The 24,692-nt window shown below is 26.3% G+C and overlaps 1 protein-coding gene across 2 annotated transcripts in view; it reads right to left on the bottom strand.

Annotated features, from left to right (window-relative positions):
* The window catches only part of LOC148234468 (protein SCAI), a 90,940-nt gene extending 66,817 nt beyond the window's left edge, over window positions 1-24,123 (bottom strand). The window contains exon 1 of one of the 2 annotated variants that reach the window (XM_088187709.1): window positions 24,003-24,123. The gene's annotated coding sequence lies outside the window, so the exon portion shown is untranslated. The remainder of the gene's footprint in view (window positions 1-24,002) is intronic. The other variant, XM_088187708.1, reaches the window with a different exon arrangement.
* Between the last annotated feature and the right edge of the window lie 569 nt (window positions 24,124-24,692).

Genomic DNA, 24,692 nt, shown 5'->3' with positions numbered 1-24,692 from the left:
AATTAACGGAAGTTACCAATAAACACTGAGAAGTTCACAGAAGTTAGTAACAGGTAAGTGCTAAACTATTGATTTTCGATTAAAATATATTTCTGTAGATTATTTATATTAAATGATATTTTCTCAAAAAGTCTCAAATTCATTGAACATTAATAAAAAAATTTATCTAATAATATATTATGAATAAAAATATTTATATGGATTATATTGCTAATTCATCCACAATTTCGTTCGATTAATAAATTTAATAAATATACATATATTTGTGTATAAACATATATATTTATATATACAACATATATCCGTAATTTCAGGTCAGATTTCTTACAACTGTTGTCACTCTCTATGTAATATGTCATTCGTTTTTAAGTTAATTGAACGTCAGACTTCCTAGTATTTATAAAAAATAATGCCAAATCGCTCACAATTTAATATAAGTATCCGTCCATTAAGTTATCAACAAATAAGTTTTACAGTCTATAACCAATTATCATTTTAAGACAATTTTCAAATAAAATGCCGAAATCACTACAATAAATCGCGTTATGGGTAACAGTAACTATCATTGGTGAAGATCGAGTAATACTACTAATGTGCTTACGTGATAGACGTAAGACTTTAGACGATAATACGTAACTATCCAGTTACTATTTTTAAACCATTTCATGTAAATATACATTTAGAGAACCCAAGGATGTATGCAGTCGTATACCTGCCAAAACATCGTCATTGACAGAATAAATGCGTCTAACAGATAACATATGAGAAAGCGACACAAAATAGCGTATTATTGCGTAGCAAAATATCCAGATTTTTTAACCCTTTCTGCGCCTTAAGCGTGTTAACGCGCTTTAAATATGAGCGCATGAGAACGGCTATATATTTTTTTTATATATATATTCAACAACATATTTTTATTATTTTATTTTAATATTTAATAAGTTGACAACCCTAGCTTGAAAGAAAAAAAATATTGTGTTTTTTTTTTGGTAAATGGCACATCGTATATTTATTTTGACATGAATACATTATAGAGAAAAAAAAATTCAATATATTTTGCTTTTACAAGAAAATTTCCGGTCTGTAGTGCATGGCCATAGTAATAATTTGCGGCGTTATAAAGGTTAAAAATTATTACGCTCAATTTTAAAATTAATTTGTCAAATAAATGTCATATTAATTTTAATTAATTTTTATATATACTTTAAACCTGATTTTTACTTGTACTATTTCAAACATAATTATTGAAAAATCACAGAAAATTGGTAAATAATTTTTGAAAATAACTTTGAAGTACAAAGGGTTAAAAAATAGAGATTATAGATATAAGTGAGATTGCTTTAAGATTGTTTGATAATTATTCGAAAAAAAAGCATAAAGCTAAAAAATATATTTTTATTTCGAATAAAAAAATATTATCTCACGGTGTATCACAGGGGTCCAAATAAAGAGCATTGTTGTTTATAATATATATTAATGATATAGTAAAAAACTTGATATTATAAAATATTCAGGAAAAATTTAGTAGAAAAAAAACAAGGAACATTGTATTCATATAATCAAACCAATTAGTATAAAAAATAGTATATCATCTATGATGAGAAATATGTTAAGTAGAAATACAAAAAAATCTACTGTATTATTATATTGATTCACTGCAATTATTGTTCAACAATATGATTCATACGATGTCGCAAAAATTACAAAATAGGGTAATGAGGGTAGTTTGGTTAGAAAAATTTGTGAATATTTTTTTTTTTAATATTTTATATATGTATGTATCAATTAAAAAATAGCAATACTACAAGATTTTAATATTAAATAAATATGTTCATAGATTTAACAACAGACATAAAGATAATTTGAGGGTGATAGGTACAAGAAAATATTGTACAGAGGTGTGAATTTGTATTAAAATATTCCCAAGACAATCCCAGAATATAAAAATATAGCAGGATATTAAATAATAAAAAAAAATTAAAATAATAAAGTATTTTTTTGTACACTTAAATGTTTATAATATATTTTTTATGTATGTTTTATTTAATTTATTTAGTAAATAAACAATTAGCCATATTAGCTAAATAAATTATTAAATAATAAAACATATTAGAACCTTAAAACTCTTTTGATTACTTCTAAAAACATTTAGAAGTGATTAAAAGAGTTTGCCACAAAGAATTGAACCACAAACTTATTGATTTTTAGAAATATTTCTTGCTTTTATCTGTTTTAGCAGTATTTAAATCTAAATAGAGTGCAACAAAAAAAATATTTTTAATTTAATATTAGAAATATAAATAATTTTATTTGCACTGTTTTTACATTGTATAAGTATCTGTTTACAATAGTACTATAAGTATGATTTTTTAATTAAAGTAATTAATTAATATCATATCAAATTAAAATATATACATAAATGCATATAAATATTATTTTGGAAATATATTAAGGCAAATGTCTTTTGGTTAATTATAAAATACAAAAAATTTATGTCTGCACTTCATGTTACTGTATTCTTAAGAATATATATACAAACTTTAATTTGTCATAAGATTTATTGTTTACAACTAAAGTTGGGTATATAAACACGTGCTTTGAAATCTTTCGCCGTACTTGGAAGTGATCGCAACATTATAATTGAATAGAGTTTTATCACGTACATTGAAGTACATTAAATCTATGTTCGAAGCTGCTTCGTCACGTTTCAGATAAGCATTCGCCATTTAATATATATTACGAAACTGCCATTTCTAGCTGTAAAATATCATAGAAAAGGATAAGTGCATTGTGCTTCAGTTGACAATAGTGTGCAGAAATCGTATCAATGCTATTTTTTATTTTGAGATGTATTATATATAGAAGATTTTTTTTTAGTTGATTTTTTAGCTGCCTATAATAAATTATTAAAATATTTTTTCTTAACAAATATATGACTATTTGTTAGAAAATACTAAAAATATTAAAATGCTTAGGATAATAAATTATTAACTTTGACTGAAAAAACATTGAGTAATCTATTTTTTTTTAAATTAAGTAATGCTTAAAAAAAACGATAAAACATTAAAAGTATGTGATTTTTTCTAATTAATAATCTGTTAATAAAAACTTTTTATTCATTAAAAAATAATATAAAAATATTTATAATTAATAATAATTTTGAACAACATAAAAAAATTATATAGTAAATAACTTTTATTGACATTTGATTCTTAAGGTTCTCAATGTTGAATTTATTATTTAATATCGAGTAGTAAATTCTTTGAGAATACTCAATTACTCAATGACAAAATGAGCGATACATTTTCCATGACTATATGTAAAATTTCTCGAGAAAATGTATGCGATACTATTAGACTTCAAATCAAAGGATTGTAATAGGAAGGTTTCCTTCTATCCATGAAAAATTCTATAGAAAGAGACGAAGGATAAGGTAAATATTATGCTTGAAATATACGTTACACTTTGATGAAGAAAAGAACTAACATATTTTCCGCTACGTAAAGTAATAATAGCAATATTTATGTTCATTCACACTTTAAAACTAGATACTAAAACTTTTTAAAACATCGTTAAATCATCGATGGAATAAAAAATACAAACACCGTAAAATATTTGTAAAAATCACCAACAAACAATTTATTTTCTGCGAAAATTACTCAACAACACTTAATAGTTTTACTAAGCTTATTTTAATATGAAAAAGAATACGAATCTTTTAATATTAGATATAAAAAAAAAGCTTTCGACACTATGGCTTGACGGTTTGATTCATAAACTATACAAAAACAAAACCCCCGACTGCCTACTATAATTAATACGCTAATACCTGAAAAATAATTGTTTCACTAATTAATGAACACTTGATTTGTTCCATTTTATCTTGTATATACGAACGATATGCCATAAATAAAATAATACGCATTTATCTATATACAGCGTACTTTGACGATACAGTTATTTTAACAAGTGGATAATTAAAATTAACAGAACCTCTCCAAAATGAACATGACAGTAACGTAAAATAGAAAGCAAGCGCTAAATACACAGAAAGTTTTATTTTAATAAACAATTGCTTGCCGCTATTGCGGCTCTCTAACATAATATTTTGCATAACCACACTAATCTATTGTACCTATTACTAAGATAAAAACAAGATAAAATTTAAATACAAGCACAAAATGCTAAAGTACATATTGCTTGAGGGTGATGTTCAACAATATTTTTGAGGAAAGAACCGGACTCAATTTTTTTAAAACCTGAGGGGCCGGATGAAAAATAAATTCTTTCCGAAGGAAATCCAGTAAGAATAATAATTTATATGTGCTTATTTTATAATAGAAAAATATTTCTTATAATGTAGAAATAACTAATTTTAACTTTAAAGTAAGAATAAAGGCCTTCCAATTATTAAATTTATTTCTTTACGTAATTTTACAGTTTTAAGGATTGTATGGATGTTATTTTATCTATTGAGTTATATATAAAATAATTAAGGAAAATACTCACGTGTATGTAAACAAACAGATTTTATTATATATGTATTATAAATGAAAGAAAGTAATAATAAACGTATTGAATTTATTTTTATATATAGTTTTTTAGTTTTACATATCGTATAAATTGTGAATAATGCAAAGTTTGCGCCTTTTTTGACGAAATTATGCCAATTTACAAGTAATTTTTGAGATGGTATTCTTTTTGTGATTTTTTTGATTTTATATATTTTAATTTGGAAAATGTTTGTTCACATGTATATGTGCACCCAAAAATTATTTTTCTAGCGTTTGATTTTAACTTGGAAAAGTCCGACTCATTTAATTAATCATAAAAGAAAATTAATGTTTAATTTTTTTTAAATATCTTAGAGCTAGCATTTGCTTGAATATCGATTGATTTCAATTGAAAATCAATTGAAAAACACCGAAAACTCTTGTTCTCTACTACCAAATAAATTGATATATAGCTGCCGTTAATTCATAACCAAATAAAAAAATATAAAATTAATATATCCTATATTAATTATTTATACGCAGAAATTGGGATTTTTAGAGGACCGGATGAAAATTTTTGGTGGACCTGATCCGGCTCGCGGGCCGTATGTAAGGCTTAAAAATAGCATATCAATGATTTAGGATCTTCAGTAAAATTAACTTAACCTTTAAATGCATGGTGTTGCAAATCTGCAACAATTTATTTAGGCGCTTATAACTCAGTCTACATTCAATAAAATAACTCAATTGCATAATGTTACATATGTGTAACAAACGCCGAGCCATTGTGTTTTCAAATTTTTTCGATAGATGCGTGATAATGGCATTTTAAAAAAAAATCGTTGGGTGCAAATGTGCTTACAACATTTGTTTTCATTGGTGTTAATTTATAATATTATTGCATATTATCGACGGAATATATCAGAAATTAGTAAACACATAAATTGTTCACGGCACGTTGCTTAAAATACTTTGAAACGGTTCGTATGTTGTTTTTACAAATCGAAGCCAAGTATTGGAAGAAAACAAAAGACAACTGCTCAGGAAGATTGCATGCTCTTAAAAATCAAAGATGGTTGCTGAAGGGCCATCCATTTTTCCGCGGACGGTGAGAAGAAAGCTCAACCATATGAAACACAGAGGTTGTAAAGCTTGACACAAATAGTGGCAAGAAAACAACGAGGTTAGACATCTGAAGATTTGGCGAAAGTAATTTGGTTCGATGAAACTAAAATTGATTGATAAAAAAAAATAATAAAAACTAAATTTATTCAAATATTTTTGAAGCAATAATTTTTTTAAATAATCATACGTTTTTGGGACCCCTGGTATAGTACACGTGCGTCAAAGAGTCGAAGAAGAATATCTTACTGATTGCGTAGTACCTAAAGTCAAATATATGGCGGTTATGGTTTGGGGTGCATGGGAACAGCAAGGGTAGGAAACCTGTGCACAATAGTGACATTTATATTTCAATGTTGAAATTCACTTTAATGGATTACTACTGGAAAATATTTCCAAGCATCCGATTCCAGCAAGAAAATGCTCAATGTCACAATTCGCTGAAAAGCAGGGGTTAGTTTGCGTCAAAGGGTTCGACGCTTTTAGGATGGCCAATGTTAAATTTAATATAAAGCTATTTAAATAATAAACAACAAGTAGTTGTAATAAATGGTACAAAAAACGAATGTGAGGTGGTAAAGTGTGGAATTCCACGGGGTTCTATTTTGGGACCATTATTATTTAATCCATACATAAATGATTTTAAAACTCAACTGATAATTTTGATATTACAATTACTCTTGAAAAATTTCTAATTATTAAGAGTTATAATATACAATTCTTATGTCTACTTTTAGATGAAAGTTAAAAATTTTATAATCATATGGATTGTATAATAAAAAAAGTATTACTATAATATACATTTATAATGCACATATTCATATTCATCTAACATATATGTCTCGCATTTAGAGATTTACAAGTAAATTTAAATTAAAATCACTACAGGTGAATCAAAGTAGTGCTATAAAATTTTTGTTAAATTTGCATTTCGATGCTCATAAGACATACAAATAAAAACTACAATTTTGGCTGTTTCTTTTCTTACAAAATATGATAACCAGAAAAATTTTAGTGGGAAAATCGATTATAAATACTAAATTTAAATTTAGAAAAGAGCTACATAATTATGAAATTAAATCTACCGATGATTTTCACATCCCTTATGCATTTTCTGTGAAATTTGCCACAAATTCTTTAAAACATATTGCATTTAGAACATTTAACGATTTATTAAAATGAAATTAAAAAATATTTTTTTAATGTATTCATGCAACTTTAATAAAATAAAATTAAGTAAATATATAATACATTTGTCATATTACAATATAATTGTAATTTTAGTTTTTATTTACCATGCTACTTATTTTTATTATTTATTTATTTAAAATTAAATAATAGAAATTTTAAGTGTAATTATTATATTTTTCCTTGAAACCTAATAAATTTATAATTTTAATATATTAAATTGTAACGGTAAAATGTCTTTTACTGATGCAAAATTACGTAAATATATATATTAAAAAATGTCTATTTTTTAATAAATATTTTACTGATAATTAGAAAATATACTCGGCTATTTAACGTATAAATTATATCTACTATACATTTTACTGATTTATAGCCATTTTCATGCTTACAATTTATTATTAGCTACAATTTGATTAAAAGTAAAAATATTACCCAAAAGTTCGTGATTATAATTTAAGAAAAAAAGGTAAAAAACAAATATAGTTAATGCAAAAAAAGAATAAAAATATATTTTACTATATTATATAATATATGGTGTCTTTAGCTTCTAAACTTTTAAAGTAATTTATTGTATTGCTTGTATTTAAATTTAAGATTGTTTTTATCGTAGTCACCAATGCACAAGATTATTTTCTGGTATGAAAATGACAGTGTTTTTTAATTGTTGGGTATTTGAAAGCTTAAAGATAAATTTAAAAAGGTTTATTATATATTACTTAGAATGGCTTTTAATGTAGAAAAATTAGTACTACTGGCGTTACTCAAAACCATAAGCATATGTAAAAAAGGGTCTAATTAGTTGCTTAGAGAATATTTTTTTATAGAGCGTGATATTTCTATAAAATATTGGTCTAAAGGTCGCAATTGCGGCCAGCCTTTAAGAGCAAAGTTCTAAATTATGTTTTTTAAATATAAAGATAGAGTCGAGGGGTAAGCACTGTAAGTATTTTGGTGGCAGAGTTTGTCTACTTTTTGTAAAAAATAATTGCTTTTTTATTAATTGGGTTTATTTAAATGAAATGCTTTTATATTAACATTATTATTTTGTTCTATAAAATGCTTTTTTCATTCTAAAACTGTCCAACACAAATGCACAAATAATTCGGTTTTCGGAACAATTATTTTATATATAGCCCATTTAAATTTTCCAACACTAATTACATATTTTTTTGTAATAAATAATTAAAGTAGCTGTTTCGTCAGCTTACATAAACGCCTATTTTTTATTTTTGGAATATCGTTTGTATACAAGATAAAGAGAAACTCTAGCTGGAATTTTACGCGGGATCGAGTGTTCACTGTTTTGTATAACAACATAGCTTTTACTTATCAGGTATGAATTTTTATATTTGTTTAGTTTATGAATCAATTTGTCATGCTATATTGTCTAAAAAGTTTTTTTCTAAATCTTACAATAAAATTCCCATACTCTTATTCATATTATAAATAACGCATATGTGCTCAGTTAAACTATTAAGCTAGTACTTTTCGCAGAACAAAACTGTTTGCTAATAGTTTTATTCCTTAAAGGATTTTTTAAATTTACTAAATGACACATATGAATCTGTGTTAAGATAACACAGAAATCCTGCTTTATATTAGTATAATACGCATATATATTTTATTCATTTAAAATATATATTTTATACCCAATGCGTCATAAATGCAATTTTTTTTCATAGTTGGAAAAATTATGCTTATTATGCTTATAAGCTTCTATTTTTATAAATTATTTGATATGAAATAGCCGAAAAGTATTTAGCTACAACACATTTTCCAAAGATGTATTTTTATTTTAAGAACTTTACTTGGCCATGTAACGCGATATTTTATTATATTTTTCCGATAAACTGACATACATTTAAATTGTAACACAAGACGAAGGTCTTACACACTTTATATTTAACATAGACCTTAAAAAGGAAACTAAGACAATAAAATAATCAATGGAACAACGGATATAAATTGAAAAACATCAATGTATTTACTCAAAAAAATATATACACTGACAATGTAATCGTCTTAGAGTAATTTACACAAATTAATGTTATTAGACTTAGATAAATACACGAAAAATATATTTATTTCAATAAAACTTAAACACTAAAAATATTATAAAATACTTATAAGTTGTTTTGTGTCAATAAAATCTTTTATAAACATATACATAATATGTGTGCTATTAAAATATAACGAAATCAATTTTTATGCTTTTACTAACTTTAAAAAAAAAAGCTTATTTGCATAAAAGTGAACCAAAAAACGGTGTTTTGAACTAAAACAGACTACTAGTTTTCATATTGATTTATTGTATCAGAGAAAATATTTTATGTAAAGTATCTATCTTTAAGCGAATGTTATCGACTGGGACTAAATAAAAATACAGTACAAACATACATTTATATTTTATTCGCATGTTGTATGAAAATAAATTTGTTAAATTAACCAAAAATAAATTAAATCTAACTGACATAAAAAGATTGTGATATAATTCATAAACTTAACCAGCTGTTAAAATCTATTTAATTACAGCAAGCCACAGAGTATATAATTTAGTATCTAGTTATACTATTGTACAAATAAAGCTTCAACTATTTTATATTACACTGCATTTGACTCAGTTTCGCATCCCATATTCATGAAATTATTTATAGAATCGAACCGTTACAAAATTCACGTAAAATACCCGTTACGTTTTTTAAACGTCAACAAACGTACCAATATTAAATAATTTATGAAATCGACGTTTGAACGTATGTTAAATATTAATACAGCATTACAAAAATGCATGTGTCAATTTTAATTAAAAATTTGCGAATAATGTAATATTTATTAGTTACCTTTATAAGTTACGTGCTGCTTTAAATTAATTGATCAAATAAACTTGTAAGAATATAAGAGATAAAATCGAAATTTAATTACCGTGTTTTATAAACATAAGAAGCAAAATTATCAAAGTGCATTTACAAGAAAAAAAATGTACCATAAATAAATAATTATTTCCTGATGATGCTACAGGATATCTTTGGCGAAATATTGAGACTTTTCAACAACAGTATTTAGCAGTCGTTGGATGTAAACCACTCTATATTCAGAATTTGTTAAATATTGCAATTAAAATGTGGCTGGGAAATTAAGTAAACATACACAGACGCTGTTGACACAATAATCGAGTAACTAAACTAGAGATTTAAAAAGCTTTAAAAGGTGTCACAACATTTTGACTTTCTTGCTGGTTCAAATATAATATCGCAAAATGAAACTGAGTCGAGTAGATATCCTATGGACCTTGGGATTAAATATAGTTATGACATGAACGTGCCAGAAGTGAGACAGGTAATGCAGTAAACGATGAATATTTTTTTAAAAATTCATTATTTCGATGTACTTCAATTTCTTGAACGATTTAACTTGATAGCAAACTATAAACATATAAGTATTTTAGTAACCGTTGCTTCAGAGAAACGATCCTTCAATAAATTTAAACTTGTCAAAAACTATTTATTATCTCCAATGGATCATGATAGATTAAAAAATTTGTGTATACTTTTAACGTGGAACAGCATAACATACATTTTATATATATGCAGAATTTTAAACAATTTTTATTTCTTACATATATTTATAAAAAAAAAAAAAATATATCTCAGTAAAAATGTTTTATAGAGAAGGGTGGTTTTGCGGTTCATTGTGATAGAGATACTGTATTAAAATTATCCTGATGGCGTATCAAGAGTGCCTCTGCAATAGGTAAATCATAGAAATATACCTTTAATTTTTAATTACATAAATCTGGCCTATTTAACACAAGCTGTATTTTTTCCTGACAATTTAATTTTATAACGAAAATAAGAATTTCATGTGTATCTTTATCTTATTTTTAAATTTATATAACGAAACATTGATCAATATTTTATCTTAAGGGGGTGCCAAATTCAGACTTTGCCTACCCTTTGAGTGGCGAGTTAAATTATACACGTTATTTTTCGTATTTTTACATAAATATTTCTGTAGTTATTTATTTATTAATATTTTATATTTAATTTAAAATAAATTATCAATAAAAATAATGATTCTTAACGTTTTATTGCATTTTATTTAGCTCACTATTTTTTTTTTTTGTATTAGCGTGTAATAATATAATAACAATTTATTTAAACATTTTTCTATTAAAAAAATACTATTGTTTTTTAATGTACATATTATTTGGTTTTGTATTTTTTTTATATCAATTCAGAGGCTCTCAATAATTTTTATAAAATAATATATAATATTATTTTCTATAAAAGTCATTTACATTAAATAAAATTTTAAAAATATAATGTTTTTTATATGTACACCTCAAAACAGTGAAAGATCGACCGCCGTACATGTACGGCGATACCGCTCAAAAAATTAAGCGTAGCTTTAAATGACTTATATAGAAATGACTTTTATATAAAATAATATATAATATTATTATGTAAATGACTTTTATAGAAAATAATATATAATATTATTTTCTATAAAAGTCATTTACATTAAATAAAATTTTACAAATACAATGTTTTTTATATTTACACCTCAAAACAGTGAAAGATCGACCGCCGTACATGTACGGCGATACCGCTCAAAAAATTAAGCGTAGCTTTATATTGTCATATGTTATTTTTTATAAAATTGATTTTAATTTTAAAAAAGAATCGGAATTACATATTATGATTTCATATAAGAAAATTTGCTCGGTTTATTTTTAAATTTAATAGCATACTTCTTCTTTAAAACTGAAAATTGAATAGCAAGACTTCAGTGAAAAAAAATGCGATCATTGCGTAATTTTATGTACAAATTTTTTCAATTTTAACAATTTAGAGGCTCTAAATAATTTTTATAAAATTAATAAAAAATATTTATTTTTAATATTATTTTTTATAAAAGTCATTTACATTCAATCAAATTAAAAATAAGTGTTTTTATATTTAATATTTAATATATAACTATATGGAATACCTCAAAACAGCGAAAGCTCGACCGCCGTACATGTACGGCGATACCGCTCAAAGGGTTAAGCGTAGCTTTATTGTCATATGTTATTTTTTATAACATTGATTTTATTTTTGAGAAAGATTTTTAATTACATATTATGATTTAATTTCATCCGTTTATTTTTAAACCTATAAGCAATTTTTTTCTTAAAAAAATCATAAAAATGTCAATAAAAAAAATGAAATAGCAAAACTTTCAATGAAAAAAGATGAGATGAAAAATTTTTTTTTAATATATTTATAGAAACTAAATTTTTTAAATATATTTATAATGCCTCTTTCCTACTTTAATATTAAACATATTTTATTTTAAAGAATATTTGAGTAATAGATAACGATAGCCTTTCGCCAATTTCCTGAATATTTTTTTTCTATTTATTTTCGTTCTCTTTAAAATTGTAGTAGTGAACGATTAAGTGTATGAATAAACAAGCACAAAACGTTGTAACAATTTATGTACAATGCTTCTCGTTGGTTGCGAGCAGGTCGTTAAAAAAGAGTTAGTAATGAATCGAGTCTCGAGATCACCCTCTCAAATCAACATATCTCGCTTCGAAAACGAAGAGGTAAATAGTAATTTACCTCTTCGTTTTCCAACTATTGGTTATGAAAGTCTAAAACTACGAAGCATCGCAATATAAATGGTTTAACTTTCATTTATCGTTTATAATTATTAAAATATGAATAGATGTAGAAAAAAAGTGTTAAAACAGATATTGCAGCAACGAGCACAGACGGAACAAATATATGTATTATACATATAACTGCTAGTACTAATAACAATGATAATAATAACGAATAATCTGACATTACAAATAGCGATGAGGGAAAACTCCAAGAGAATACATCTACTTTGGAATCAAAATTTGATAATGTTTTAACATAAACTCGGAGAGCAATTTAAATATTTAGAAGGAGCGCAATGAAAAATTTAATTGCAGGGATACGTATGAATTGAATATATAACACTGGTTTAATTTTACTTATAGATGCCTGGACGAAGTGAACTCTATTTTTTCAACGATCGAATGATAAAATTTAAGGGCTGCATAAATAAAACGTTAATGGATCTAGTTATAAGGAACGAGTGGACGAAAGCTAATATTGGGATTCAAAGATTTTTGTGCAAATAATAAAGCACTATATTTCAAGAAGATTAAAGTAGTACCAATTTTTTTTAAACTATTTAAAATGCTTAAATAAAAAAGAATGACACTAAATGTAATAAAACATCTTAATGATAGAGATGCAGTGGTAAAGAAAACTACGCCGAAATAATTAAATAATTTAAAAAAATCATATAGTATAGATACAAAGCTATTAAACCATATTTTTAGCATCTGCATAACTTAATTGACATTATGTTTCCAGTGGTAATTAATTATTCCTGCAAGTGCATTTTTTTCGTGTTTTATTTTTCTTCCATAAAAATATTTAATAGCAATAATATAAACTATAAAATAAAATCTAAGAAACCATATTAAAAAATTAAAAAGCAAACCGATTTTACAATAATAATTGTGAATGGAAGTCATTAAAAAAATAAATATCTATTTGACAATGATGAGATTAAAAAACAATTTTTGGTAGTATCTGAATAATATAATAGAAATAGTTATTCAAAGATGGAAATTTCACGCGCGGAAAAGGAGCATACGTAAGACTTCCGTGACTTTTAAAAGGATTCATGAAACTCGTTCACAGGTTCAACCAAAATCACTGGGTTTAATCTGAAAACAAATATTTTCCGAGCTTTGAATTTTAACTTTCTAAATATACCACATACATATAGTTGTGTTACTATATGCTAGCAAAAAAATACAAATTTTATAACTGATTACATTGCTAATGTTTGAGTGAATAAATTTCACCATATGTATACAACAAAATTTTAAATTCTGGAAAATGATTCGTTAAAATCATTCACTCATATAATACGATCATAAAACCGTACTGTAATTAATATACAATAAAGTGCGGTGGACCGAAATTTGTATGTGAATTTTCAGTATTAAATTGCTATTACAACAAATTGTTTGATTGACCATTTAATAAATACATATGAAAGCATTTAATGCTATGTTAATAATATTTCAGACGAAAGACAGCATAAGATTATAAAATTTTAATCCCCAAATCTCTTTAACAAAGTTAAAACAATTGTTATGATAATTTATCTTTATAAAAACAGTCTATCGTTAAAAACTGATTTATCTGCAAAGTAACATTTATTAATTCATCATTATTTTTAAATAAAATATCACTGATTTCAAGACTAAAAAATCTAGTGGATAATACTTATTTGTAGTTATGTATTACATTTATTAAAAAATATTTTTAATTACCCGTGAGTATTGAATCTTATAAAAAATGTCGACAATATTATCGATTATCTTACGCATGGATTTTACGTATATTAAGTTGTGTGTTAATTATATATGTATATAATAACAAACAATAGCATGCAAACTTGCAAGTTACGAAAACGTTTGGAAACTATATATAAATACAATAAAGATGAACCAGTTGAATACCTTAAAAAGCTTCAAGATTATTTTAAGTCAAGAAAACTGTATAATAAGCATTTAACAAAAATTGACAATGCTTCAATTGCTCTTAATAAGACTTAACAGTAAATTGCAAAAGTCACAAAATAACATACTATTGCCGAAACTTACCCAAGTAATTACTTTGAGCAATTATTCAATATAGAGGCATAAGTTCGCCTTGCAAATATGTGAATCGTATATACGTTATAATAAATTCCTACTAATGGCATATGTTAGATTTCGAGATAACGACAAAGGCATTTAAAAATTCTCTTTTATCAGATAGCTTAAAACTGAACCGATAAATTAAAGGGAAGAAAAAAATATTATGAAGAAAAATATCCCGCTTGAAAATATACTAGCTTGTGTAACCGATGAGGCTGCTTCAAAGATTGGCAAATATCGAGGACTTATCGCATATCTGAAAAATATTATGCAAAATACATTTCCATATACGGCGTAATATATAGTCTTAATATTGTAATAAATTTCATTAAATCAAGTATACTTTGAGATCGTATTTTTCGACAACAAAGCACGGAAACGACAAGTACATTTTCACAGCTCTAGAAGAGAGCAAGTTTTTCATTTCAGTGCATTTTCTATAGCTCATCTCGTTGAATCTGGATTTATTCAAATTATGCATCTCCTCTCAAAAGCTCATAACAGTATTGATGTTGTGAATAGAAGCGTACTTCGTTTGTCGCTTACAATATTGCAACTCAATATCAATAAACTTGATAGATTTTATCCGGCACAAAGATAACACAAGAATCACATTAAATAAAGTGACACCAAAAAAATGTAGTAAATAAGTTCGTTAGAAATATATTTTGTGATTTTAAAATCAACGGTATAATTTTCATTATGTACTTATTCTTGAGCAACTATTATGAAGAAAAGTTGAACTCAAAAGACAATGAAAATTTGTTCAATATCAGAAATCGTCCTATCAATATTTTTTTAATTTTGTACTTTTTAAATATTTTTATATAAATAGGAATAATCTATATAAATTATTTTTAATCATACCAGTAGCGTGCAAAACAACGATTTATTTATAGAAGTCATAAGAGTTTAATTAAGATATAATTGTAATATAAGAATTTATTACATATTCAGGAGTATGTCTTTATTATTTTTTAGTTAAAAATACAATGAATCGTAAAAAACCATTAGGGTATTGTATATTATTTAATAAGATTATAGATTAGATATTTTACAGCGTGTTTGTTATAAACAATCTTCAGTTAAAATGTCAAAGTTTGTTAAAAATCGAGTAAATGTTTAAAATAACTACCATTGATAAAGCAAATAATTCTACGAATGTGATTTTATTAAATAAATAAATGTGGACCACTCTTATACGTGACAGGTGAAAAATGGTTATAATTATTCAAAAGTTTTGGATTTAAATAAATTGGGGGGCACTCTGATGAAATTAAAATTAATTTATATAAGCCATATATCGGCGCATTACGTTCGTCGTCAAGGCAGCGAAAAATGTTTCCAAGTAACTGTGCAAAATTGAGAGACAAATGATCTTGAAGTGCTTCTTATATTTCAGAATGGAAGGTATTCATTTCATAAATGAAAACGAATATTGGCCCATATTAGAATTTTAATAAAACATGTGAAATTATTGTGTTTTTATCAAGATATAGAATAACCTTAGAGTGCTTATATTTCAGAATCTCAGACAGACTTTTCCGATGAATCTCACCAAGATTTCCCTGTAAGCGTTTTTTATAAAAATACAAAAATCTCAGACATGGAGTCAGAGAAAATGAAAAAAAAATAGAAAACATAAAATGAACATAACTAAGAACGGCAAAGAATACACTACAAAACTTACAGTTAAAGTTTTTAAAAACAAGAATTTTTCTGCTCAAAAAAATCTTTCAATCTCTTCTAGAAAATTTAATTTTGAACAAATTGGGGAACTGAAAAAAATTCCAAAGCAAAATTTACTTTAAAATGTACAGTACATTAACAAATAATAAAATAAAGTCGTCCAAAAAAATTTTTTAAACACTAAATTCAAAAGGTGCTGATTGTAAGATTTTTTATAAGTTACTTAGATACGATTTTCTCGGACTTTAAATACCAAAAGGTGTAAAATAGATCATCTCGGAAAACCGGTGATGATAAAATGTTATAAATGAACACATTTTAAGTTTTCCAGCAAATGAAAGCCACTATACCAGATCTCATCACACTTCAGTTCGAAAATATTTATTTCTGATTCATATATTAAAAAAATGTATGGCTTTTATTTAGAGAAATGTAAGTATATGATACGTTAATAATTAGAACTTAAACTTTCATTCTCCTTGTAAAGATACGTGCCAAAAATGTGATTTACAGAAATTAAAAATTGCTGCATCCAGTTATGAAGAAGAGAAATTTTCTCTTACACGAATACATGATTTTCATTTAAAAACACCAAACAAACAAGGAAATGTCTAGCAAAAACCAAAAGAAAATCCTGAAGAATACTAACCTAAATCTAACTCATCCAAAATACTATATAATACATAACTTTATTTTTATCTTAAAAAATGCAGATTAGCCTTCAAGTACCAACAATTAAAGAACACTTAATTTCATACCAAAAAATAATATAAATATATCTCGCAAAACCACACTAATCTCGTGTATCGGTGACTACGATCAAAAACAACTTTAAATTTAAATACAAGCCCTAAATGCCAAAGTACAATTTGCTTTAGAGATTAAAGACAATATATCAGTAGTTCTAGTTCTCTAATAAAATATACTTAAATTGTTAAACTTATTTTTTTCGCTTGAATTGTAAAACGGTTTTAGTTTTTTTCCTAAAATTAAAATCACAAACGTTATATTTTATATTCTAATTTTTATAAAATTGTAGCTAATAACAAATTGTAAACACGAAATTGTTATAAATCAGTAACATGTATAGTATGTTTGCAAAATTATTTATATGATTGAAATAAAGGTATATATATATTTATATAAATATACATATAAAAATTAGGAAAAAATAATCATAACATTATAAAAATAATTCTAAAATATTTGTTACTTTCTTTACAAATACAACTTTTCTAGTTTTTTATTATTGTGGCAATATTTGTAGAATACAAGTGGCATAGATTTGGCTCCTCCCAAAATCATAAATAAATATATAAATTCATTTTATGCAAATACTCATGGTGAATAACCTACATAATTTTATAAATTGTCTACAATATAATATAGCACACATAAGATTCACTACTACATACAAAAGTCAATTACAATTCTGACTCATGGGTCTTTTCATTTTTTTCTTACATTTGAAAAAACTGTTTAACTTATTTTAATCAACAATATTTCTAATATTCTTTTGGTGTTTGTTAACAGTAGTCAAATCGGTGATGCTCATTAGTAACCCTAAATTTACAATGCCAGTAGATAAAAAATAACAATGACTCATGGGTTGTAAATAGAGATTTTTAAATTACACATATTTATTGCTGCTCAGTCATTCGACGACAAGCAATACAAGCTTTTAATACCATGATGCATAGATAAAGAATAAAAATTTCAATTTTGTAAATATCATAAAATTAATATATCATAAACTTGATTGAAACAAAGATGGACATAATTAAGCGTTCTAAAAGCATTGAATCTTTTGCTTTAATTGATAGTTTGTTCAATTTAAGCTGTTTAAAAACACAACTAAAATCAAAGAATATGTAAAAACCTCTCATCGAAAATTGTTTCGAAAAAACATAATATTATAATGGACGAAAAGAAATTATCTCTCACAATATGGATAAAAGATCAACGTCAAAGGGATATCCCTGTAATTATATTGATTATTCAATCAAAACCTTAAGCTTATATTTATAAAGATCAAAAAAATAAATTAAAAGAAGATTCTGATACCGAATTTCGTACAAGTAACTGCTGGTTTGACAAATTCAAAATGAGAGATTATTTACATAAGTTAAATTTACTGAGGAAGCTGCTAGTTAGGGTTCTCAATTATTTTTAAGCTAATAAATATAGAATGGACTTAGTATTTTAATAAATTCGTAATCTCGGGAATTATCGATATTAATTTATTTAATCATTTAAACATTATTTATTAATGTTGATCTTTTTAATTTTATGACAAATACAAAACATAATACTGTATGAGTTACTGAGCAAAGAGGGTGTCAAAATAAATATACTCGGGCTATAATTGCATACTATTTCAGCATCTTCAAACCACTAGAATTAAGATCAACTGCGTTTTAATTAATTTAGAAAAAAATATAAAACATTCTAAATACATAATTTTATCGAATTTATTGTAAATACAATAATTGATAATGTTTTGAAACGAATTTGATTTACATAAAGATCGGATTCATGCAAATTTGCATATTAGTTAAATAACTCGAATTAAATTAATCGCGATCGAATTTGTGAGTCTTAAAACAACAAATATAAAAACATAATACGAAGTCACAAAAATTTGCGACGCACACCTGTTTTTGAGATAAGCGTTAAACGATTATAAAAAGTGGGCCTTTCCAATATTTTATTTCTTTCAAAGAACGAATTCTGCGAATTTCGGTCATAGCAGGGACAAACGTTAAAATGTTTTTTTAAATGTTTTTCAGATGCGTAAGAAGCATTTTTTTGTTAAAAAGAAGCGTCTTATTGTCTCGCATTTTGGCGCATAAATAATCATGAATTTTAGAGCGACACTAGCAAAAAAGTATACAAATTGTTTCATTCTAAGATTTTATTTTAATTTCATTTGAGATAGTATAAAATGTTATTTTACGAATATTATATAGTTTCAAATAGAGGGAGTTATATTAATATTCGATTGAGAACCCTAATGCCAGTGCAGATAAAGCGCTTATGAATTTATTTCCAGCTTCTCTAATATCATCACAGATGGAAATTATTATCTTATATTAAATGTAGTTAAAACTACCTGTTTTGATAAAATATGCCAGCGCGTACATACTTGTCAAATGATGATTCTGTTGCCTCTGGACATAAACTTAGCTGAGGTAAAAATTTAGCTGTTGATTTTAAATTAACAAGCAGAAAATCCTAGGACGCTGAAAAATAAATATAAAAAAATCTGGAAATTGTATAATGGGTCACTAAAAAACTTTTTTATTAATGTTTTAATCTTTTCTTTGTACCGGTTGTTAAAAAATATTGTAAAAAATAATTAATAATTGCAGAATTTATACCCCCAAATAAATTTTGTGTTTCATCTTCCCAATACAACCGATGAATCAAACATTAATAACTACTTTTAATCTGTACTATAAAAGAAAAATAATTAGCCAGTCAATCAAAACAATTAACAAAGAAGGAAATGAAGTACAGATATAATTTTTGAGACGCAGTAGTCAAAAATAAAAAATCAACAATGAAAGGTTCTTGGAAATGTCTAAGGAATTCCTGAAACTATCACTAAGCTGAAATAGTTAATCAATGAATGAATTAAACTTGGATGTCAACAACGAAGTTGTTAATGAATTAATTGAATCTCATTCAGCACCTTTATCAAATGAAGACTTAATTGGATTACAATAATTAGATAAGGTACAAAATCAAAAACAAGGTGATGAAGAAGCTGACGATAAAACCATTGTTAAAACTTTGACCGTTAAAAATACGAACGAATTTTTTAACATAATAGAATAATACGATCTCAATGGAAAGCGTATATCTTAAGTACGCAGGATAATTTATAAATATATATTAAGGTTGCAATAATACAGGTATTACCAATAGAAAAAAAATCGAATACCGTTCGCAAAATGTTAATTGATTAACAAAACCAAAGCACCTGAAAACCCCTGCAACTAATGTTTCGATATATTTAGTATTTTAATTAAAATTATTTTAATTAAAACACTTTTGTATATTTTTTTCTTTTGAAGCAATAAATCTAGGCCAACATCGTCTTTGACAAAATATCGTCTTTGATCAACCGCTTTTGGATGCCTCCTAAATTTTTATACCAGAGGCCATGAGAACCACTCGCACAATTTATTCTATTAAAATATATTATTCATTATTTTTTGTCAGTTACGATTATCCGAAATGTGACATATTTTTTTTAAAACATATTTATATGATTCCGATATTTTTGTGATTAAAACGTGATTTTTTTATATAATTATATTTTAATTATATTTATTTTCGAAAGATTTATCATGTTAAAAGTAACATTATTTAAATTTGTATATAAATATTATAGAACATAACAAACGTAAATACTGCATAACCCTTCAAGTACCAGACAATTTAGCCTAACATTTGCCAATTTTTATTTTGAAAAAATCATTGATTAACATTTTTTTAATCTGTTTTAAAAATTTGCAATTTTTTTTGTGTACTCTCAATGATGTTACAACAATAAAAATAATAATTAAATTTGATGTTAGAAAACACCCCTCAACATATTTTAATTATTACATATCGATGGCTTAAAGCAAGGCTTCTTAAAATATGGGTTGCGAGATTTTAATATAAAATATTTAAATTAAATGTTTTAAATCATTTTTTCAAGCTGCTCATTATGATCATATAAATTTTACTCACTACCTTATTAATCGAAAGGCCTTTGCAGCAAAAAAAAAATAGCACGAGAATTGAATGATGTGCTTCGGGATGCTGTTAAGATTATAAATTTTATTAAGAGCCATTCCCTTAACATTCGCTTATTTTCAAATTTCTGTAAGAATACGGATTCCCACTACACAAATTTATTATTACATGCAGAAGTAAGATAGATATCAAAAGGTCAAAGTTTAAGAAGATGATTGTTAGTAAAGGACGAAATCGAAATATTTGTAACCGAAAAAAATGCGATCTTGCGGCTTTTTTTCAAAATGACCTATGGCAATCCAAGCTGCGTTATCTGTCAGATATTTTTAAGAAATTAAACGATCTTAACTTGTCTCATCAAGAAAACAATTGCGATATATTTACTTTGAATGATAAAATTGAAAGTTTTATTAAAAACATCAACATTTAAAAAAGTAGGGTAGAAAACATTCGTTCGAAATGTTTTCCAGTATCGATAATTTTATCGTAAAAATTATTATATGTCACTTAAAAGCGCTAGAAACACAGTTTAGTAAATATTTTATATCAAATATTGATTTCAAAAAGTTATCTTGGATTCAAAATTTTGATTGGCTTGAGTGAGATTGATCACCTGCCATATAAAGCTCAAGAGGAATTTGCTGAGCTTTCGAGTGGCTCAAACTTAAAACTAGATTTTCCAAAAAAGCCCTTGACTGAACTAGAACTGAATTTTTTACAAGTGTTGTTCTGCCATTCAACACCACATATTTATGTGAAATTACTTTTTCAGCTTTAACACATATTAAATCCCGATTTCGTTCATCGCTAAAAAAGTTGGAGAGATTTTACATTTAGCAGTGTCAAATATTGCACCAATTTGTTATGGAGTAAAAAAAAGCACATCCGTTTTATTAAAAACGGTTATTCCCTTCAATTTTTGTATACTTATAATATAAACCAGCCACCATATATTTTGCTCAATATTACCTTTTATTAATGTTATTGCAAAAAATGTAGTTTTGATGAAAAATAGGACACATATTAAATACAATTTTACAACTTTTTGTGCAATTTTTAATTTTCATATTAAAATTTGTTTCTAAGCAAATTCTAAAACTATATTTTTTCATATTATTATATATTGTTACCTAATCCATAAATCAGCACAAAACATTTACATATCTTTATTTTATATTTATCTGGGGTCGTGAATGAAAATAGTTTAAAAAGCAATGGCTTAAAGTGTAAATTAAATTCCATTTTTGCCAACTTTACGGTAAAAACAAAAAAACTAAATAGACTGAAAATAAATGATCTTGTGTATTTGGATTTAAGATACAAGATGAAATTGCTAAGTCATTTTCAGCAAAAAGTAAAGTTAGCGATTTTACACTTTAAGCATTTGAGTGCTACACATATTTTTCATATTATGTAAGAATTGTCAACAATTTATTAACTAAAAATAGGGCTGTAAAATAAATCAACAATTTTTTAAATGAGATGCAATCGGCAAAGCATTTAATAAGAAATAAAGATGTACATAGATTTAACACTAGAAACAGAGAAAATTTAAGGATAGTTAAGTATAAGAAAACGAGTACGGATATGGCGTAGTGAATTTATATAAATTCCTAAGCTAAAATAAAACTGTAACGTGTTTCTAAATGGAAAAAAAAATTGTTTGATGTAAAAATTAGCTATTAAGCTAAATAAAAAAATTAAATAAAATAAATAGATCATTATCATATTAATTATATTTATAATTGTAATATATTGTATTTATTCTAAAATAAATATTTGAGAATATTTTTTACATTGCTCTACTTTTGTATATTCAAATTTCCAGGAACAAATCATGTACGAAAGCGAGGACTGTCTGTATACATATGTATTGCCGCAAATTTTTGTTATACTACATTTTTATATAAATAAAATAGCAAGATATAATATTTATAAATGGATAGTATTTATAACATGAAACAGGAACAGTATAATTTCAATGTTTACAATAAGGATTACGGTTCTTTGAGGCTCAACCGATTTACGTAAAATCCTTGTTTGAAAAGATGAAATAAATAAAGACGTTAGCAGCATTTTTATTGCTTCCTAGTGTGCATTTTTTTTAAGAATTTATATCTCTTGACAGATATGCCATGGTCTGAAATTCCATGCGTGCTTTATTATTGAAGCGAAGTTCAAGAAGTGCCTCTGCTAACTCTTTAAGCTCTTCCGTATTATTTGTTCGGAAGAATATTACTTAATTTAATAATCCATCGATTCACTTTTATTTAAGTTTAAGTTAATAATTTACACTTGATATGCGAAATGTCATATTAAATTTGCACTAAAAGGTATTTTAATGAAAATATATTAACTCATGTTCAATGAAAGCATCACTGGAAAATGTCTATAAATAACTCCGCGTATTTTTTTGAACTGTCAGAAAATAAAGTTTACGTAGTTTAACATTTAATAATGTTCGAAACACAATACATAAACTGGATATTTTTCGTTTTTACCGCAAGTTGCTCGGACATTGGTTGTTTGTACAAAAACTATTTTTCCACGTGCGTTTAAAAGCAGGCGTGTACAAATCGACGTTGCTTTTTTTTATAAATATATTGTCCTGAATTTAAATCGTCTTATTGAATATACTGATAACTGATTTCACGCACCACACAATTTCGTATCACATTTTCAGCTTAAATTTTTTCACTGTACATCACGGCTCGGTCACGCGGCGCTAGTGAAACACGCTGCGCTATAAACGTTAATGAGTGTCGTTCTTACGAGAAACCTAACAAGCAAATTAGAGCACATGCGAGTAATATGTATGATAAGACGAAATGACACAGATTCTTGCTTGCGTTCAGAATGCAAGCTAACGTTAATGACCGCGGGGCAGTTTGATTTTGGGTAATGTATCGGGCAGGGGTGTGCTCGTATTATGGATTTTGGCAACGGCAAGAATTCGGAGCGCACGCATGCACACACAAAGGTTTCGGGCCGCAACGGAATCGGAAGAAAAAGACACTGACCTGGTAGCCGGGGCTGTCTCTCTCCAGTGGGGCATGGTCACTTGCGAGGCTCTCCGGGAGCGGCGTTCAAACGTCAGGGAATTGCGGTGTGGCCGCGGGTGCCGCTACCATCATAGTTACTAAGGGTTGGGGGAGCGCGTGCGGGGGCGTCGGCCCGGGACTGGGCGCTTTGCGGGGGTGGGACGACGGCGTGCGTCGCCTGCGCTCAACCTTTCTTTTCAATCAATGAAAACTTTACGCGCGCGCGTCCCGAACGCCCCCAAAAAGGGAGACATGCACTAGCGCCGTCTTCGCGGGGGCGTAAAGACACTTTCGCCCCCGTAACATTCTCGACTTCACTTCAAATTTCTCTCACTCGATATGCATATAAAAATACACACTGTCAGTATTGTTTTTATTAAGCGTGGATCAACTGACCATAGGGCTATCGGACGAGCCACGAATTATTGTTTATAAGCGCTGTATTGTTCTATAAAGCGGCTTATGATATTTACCATAAGCTGGGATTCAGATTAGGCAAAATATGCAACAGAAATTTAATAATAAACTTGAATATTTTTGGTAATAAACCAAAATTAATTCTCTCACAAATGTTAGATAATTTGCTATAAAAAGTCTTAGTTGAGTTTAAATCAGTCTGCTCTAATTTTTTCCTCTAGAAAATTTAAATAATTTTTTTTAAATTTTCAA

Source organism: Plectrocnemia conspersa, unplaced genomic scaffold, assembly GCF_051122295.1.
Source record: "Plectrocnemia conspersa isolate PC_06_02 unplaced genomic scaffold, ASM5112229v1 ptg000006l, whole genome shotgun sequence".
Taxonomy (NCBI): Eukaryota; Metazoa; Arthropoda; class Insecta; order Trichoptera; family Polycentropodidae; genus Plectrocnemia; species Plectrocnemia conspersa.
Note: the sequence above shows the minus strand (reverse complement) of the source record. Positions and strands in the feature narration are given on the sequence as shown.